This window comes from Pinus tabuliformis, chromosome 9 (assembly GCF_031772625.1).
Source record: "Pinus tabuliformis cultivar Carrire ecotype Pingquan chromosome 9, CPIR1, whole genome shotgun sequence".
NCBI lineage: Eukaryota > Viridiplantae > Streptophyta > Pinopsida > Pinales > Pinaceae > Pinus > Pinus tabuliformis.
The window spans coordinates 349,957,617-349,962,590 of NC_142307.1; the positions used below are offsets into that span (position 1 = coordinate 349,957,617).

The 4,974-nt window shown below is 35.8% G+C and overlaps 1 pseudogene; it reads left to right on the top strand.

Moving 5' to 3' along the window:
- Window positions 1-1,684: 1,684 nt before the first annotated feature.
- On the top strand, window positions 1,685-2,380 carry LOC149148653 (putative clathrin assembly protein At5g35200 pseudogene; annotated as a pseudogene).
- Window positions 2,381-4,974: the final 2,594 nt, after the last annotated feature.

Genomic DNA, 4,974 nt, shown 5'->3' on the forward strand with positions numbered 1-4,974 from the left:
CCTGAACTGGCTACCTGCACTGCAACGCAGGTAGAACACTACCCAGGTGCGCTGAACGAGAGTTGACAAGTGGCAAGTTCATTCAACAAGGTGTCAAGACCCAGGAAGCTTCCAAAATCTTCCTCAATGACACTTGCCTCAGTGAATTCGACTGGTGATGAGTAAGAGGTTCTCAATCTCCAAGTGGAAGCAAGAACCTCCAAGTGGAATCAAGAACTGACAGAGGGAGAGGACACTAGTCAGATCTCAAGCTGACTCATCCTCTCTCCAAACATCTATATATGGATCTCTCCCACATGAGATCGGGAGGCTGGAATTTTGTTATTGCGAAGAATTACTGTTGGTTTGAGATTGGAATTGTTGGGTGCTTAATGCTTTGAAGGGAGGTGAAGATAGGAATTCCATTTGCTGGGAAGGAGATGCTGGATTGGAGCCTTCTTGGTTGTATCTCTTCCTGAACCTTGTTATTCATCAATAAAACTATCTTGGTTTCTCCTATATACTGATGTATCTTTGATGTATGAGCTCATTAGTATGTTTAGTTTGTTTCTAATCCTGAACTAGTTATGAATATGAATCCATGTCTTGTGTAGTGTTCTCTTCTTGTGATCTTGCAGAGACCTGTTGAAGCTGGGCGCGCGAGAAGGCAAGTAGCTGAGAACTCTCTAAGAGAAGAGAAACCAGATTGAGGGACAAACGGAAGACACCGGTTAGTCCATCCATCTCTCTTCATTCTAATTCATAAAGGAAGAATACTAGAATAGCTGTCTCTGTTTGTTGCTAAGGCACTGTCACACCTTAGGTGGATAGGATCGTCCTGCATAGGCATTTTTCCCCACAACACTTTCGATGAGGTGTTGCCATGTTTTATAGGATTTTGTACCTTCAAGTTTGTCGGAATCAGAAAACAAATTAGTCAACTTTGACATTGTAGCGTTGAAGCTTCGCACCAAGAATTAGACTCAGAAGAAAAAAATATCAAGATGGGCAACACAACATGCAACACACAATGCAATAAAAAATGATCTATCGGGGCTTAGCCTTGATCCTCATATAGTTGTTGAAGCAGGAGAAAAAATGACTGAGCTTTACACTTGGCTCTAGTCAAATTCTCAAATATTTACAAGGTAAATTTCAAAATTTGACTTTTACAATGATGCTCTTGCAAAACTTGGTAAAAAAAATTAGCCCCCTCAAAGTAAAATTACTTTGAGTTACAATGTCACACTTATCCCTCCAAATAAAAATTACAATTAAAATCTCCTTATTACTCCAAAGATTTACAAATGACCTTATTACTCCACAAACAATAAATTCCCAAAATTAAAAAATCACCATATCTCTCCAAAATACAATATTCCTTCATTTCTTCTTCCAAAACCCATGATTTTTCATTGAAAGTAAACACACTGCAGATGAATTCAATCTAACAGAACTAGTTGTTTTCAGCCGCAAATGTGACGGTAAACTACGTTTGTTGACACTGGCTACTGGCTGGAGTAGATGGTGGTTTGTCCTGAATGCGAAGACTGGCAAGCTTGGTCAAGAAGTCCATGGTAAATTTCAAGAAAATTCGCTTCCCATTCATTGCCCAGAACCCAGTTGCAGTGAGAATCTGATTCCTCAAATATGTGAAGCGATCCTTTCGAGCTTACCATTGAGAAGTGGAAATTGGCATTGACGGATGTGGAGAATCCCATTTCGCAGAGGTGTACTGAAAGATACAACAACAATTAGTCTTGCCAAAGTGAACAGTGATTACAAGGATCTAGACATTGCTATTGTGAAGGCCACAAATCATGTTGAGTGGCCAGCAAAAGAAAAGCATATCTGAATTATTTTTGCAGCAACATCGGCTGCAAGGCCTTAGGCAGATGTGGAATATTGCATCCATGCTCTTGCAAGACGTCTTTCCAAGACTCACAACTGGGTGGTTGCGTTAAAAACCTTAATTGTTATCCATCGAGCTTTGAGAGAGGTTGACCCCACATTTTGGGAGGAATTGATCAATTATAGTAGATCCAGAGGCCACATTCTCAATTTATCTTACTTCAAGGATGATTCAAGTCAAAATGCTTGGGACTATTCAGCGTGGGTACGTGCATATGCATTGTTCCTGGAAGAACGATTGGAATGCTACTGTGTACTGAAATATGACATTGAAACAGAGCACTTGAGAACTAGGGAACTGGACACTCCTGAATTGCTAGAACAATTTCCAGCTTTGCAGCAATATCTTTATCATCTAATGGGGTGTCAGCTGGAAGGGGCAACTATATCCAATCATGTGATACAGTATGCACTCACAGCGGTTTCGAGGGAGAGACTTAAGTCAAGTGTGAGAACACAGGAATCAAAGAAGTCTGAAGAAGTCAGATGATCTCATGACAGAAACTAGAGGATCCGCCGGGTGCAAGAGTCTTTGTCAAATTCTGAATGTTGATGCTAGCATCGTCACTCAATAGATGCAAATCCACATCGTTGCATCACAATAGTCATACAGATTTTTCAGAAATGTCACACAGATTTTGCATATTTTTTATAATAAAAATGATTTTAGAATTTACAAATCTAAAATCAATAATAAAATTTTTGTTCTTTTAAAACAAAAAACTGGACAAATTCCATACCAATCATATGCTGAGCAGTTCAATGGAGTTTTCCAAAAACTTGTAGAGCTGGAATCTCCTCTTCACATCCATTGCAACATTACTGGCGCTCTAATAGCACAATAATGGCAGAAGTTTCCTCAGACACATAATTTTATTAATCAGAAAAACAATGACATATTTGATTTTGCAAGAGTTTACACCAGAACAACCAAACACTCTTGTAATGAGCTATTTATAAGCTCAATGTCCTAACTATTAAATAACAAGTGTCCATTTATAATAAATGCTATTCAAAACAACTAGCTAACAAATCTCCTAAAATAGAGCCTAAGATACGACACATTTGGAGAGTCATATCTTGTTACAACAATATACTAATTCTAAATGTCTCCATTAAATAATTAAATATTCTAGAATAATAATTATTAATTTAATATATTAAATTAATAAATATTTTATTCCAACTTTATAATCTATGATAATATTTTATTTTTGGATCATCTAACATTATTTGTTATTTTCCCACGAACGGTACAACTATAACTTAGGTTTCTCAAAATTTCTACCAAATTTTAGCAAAAATCATACCAAAATTTCCACTAATTTCTAGACCAATTTGTAACTTCCATAGACTACTCTTTTTAATATTTTCTTTAAAATGCATAACCTCAATAACCACCGACTTGTTTCACGAAAAGTTTAACTTTCAATCTATGAATATGAACTACTTATGTTCTAATATTTTATTTGGAAGAAGAATGCATGGTAACTAAAATTACAGTTTTGACTAGAATTTTGATAGGTGTTGCTTTAGGTTATTTTTGAAATCTTTTAAATAACTAAAAAATTGAATTAATTTAAGATAAGATTATAATGTTTTCATTTTATTAATTTGATTATAATCTATATATAATAATAAAATCAATATTTTTTTAATAATGAGGAGTTAAAAGGATTGAGTCAGTCAAATGTTCAAGGGTTTTTTTGGTTCCTTTTTGGGTGTTCTAGCTGATTAGAAGACTGAAAAATGAGTCAAGGTCCTACACAGAAAGGACTATATAGCCCCTTGGTTTCATTTCGAGATCGATCTTTACTATGGTGCAGTTCTCGACATCCATTAGTATGAGAATTGAAGGGTTTTTATGAACTATCTTTGTTGCAGATCACATGAGTTTTCTTAGGAAGGGTGGTTGGTTTTTTATGGATAGCGCACACACAACTAGTTCCTCCTCAACCCTGAAGGTAAAGATCAATCATTGAAAAAAGAATATATAGTTTATGGTGGTGTATTTCCTCAGGGGAAACACAAATGGGTTAGCCTTTAAAGGTTGTCTTATATTTTCAGGCATACATCAGAACAAGGCTCCCTTGCTTGCATATTTTTATAGGAGTGGGTTACTCTCACTGTAGAATCCCAAATAAACTCCACAATGAAAGAGCACAATGAAAGAGCAATTGTATTAATGATAAAATCACTTATTTGTACATGTGCAATCTAGGTACGAGACAATTGTGTCTCGGTAACTTATTAACTGTAAAATTGGAATATGAAACTAATTACATATTGTACTATAACGATCCTGAAGGATTAGTTAACATCTCCCCTTTAATATGAAGGGACATCTAACATGCTGAGTAACAATATGAACTTTTCAAACTTTTCATGTCCGAGTGCCTTTGTAAATATTTTCATGATCTTCTCTGAAGTAGGACAATGCATCATATGAATAACTTTGGCCTCTACATAGTGTCGAATCAAGTGATATTTGGTGTTAATATGCTTTCTTCGATCATGAAACTTGGGATTCTTAGCCAACTGAATTACAAAAGAGTTGTCAACAAGTAATTGAGTTGAATCCTTTTGTTTTTCCTGCAAGACTTCAAGTATTTTGCAAAGCCAAATGATTTCTTTTGTAGCTTGAGTTGTTGTAACATATTCGGCTTCGGTGGTAGAATCAACAGGAACAGATTGCTTGCGTGATATCCAATTGATGGTTGTTGATCTAAGACTCATAAAATAGCTAGAAGTAGAGACTCCATTCTCCTTATCCCCATCAAAATGAGAATATGAATATCTGATGAGATGGAAGTCTACAACTTTGTAATATTTGATGTCATATGTTCGAGTGTGTTTCAAATACTTATGCACTTGTTTTGATGCATTCCAATGACCTTCACATGGTTGATGCATGAGCCTAGAAGGTATCCCTATAGAAAAATCTCTTCCAGGTCGACTAGTAGTTAGAAAATTCAAACTTCCAACAAGTTTTGTGTACTTTGTTGGATCATCAAACATACTTCCTTTAGTGGAAGTAAGCTTCAAATTTTTCTCCATAGGAGTAGCGATTGGATTATAATCTTG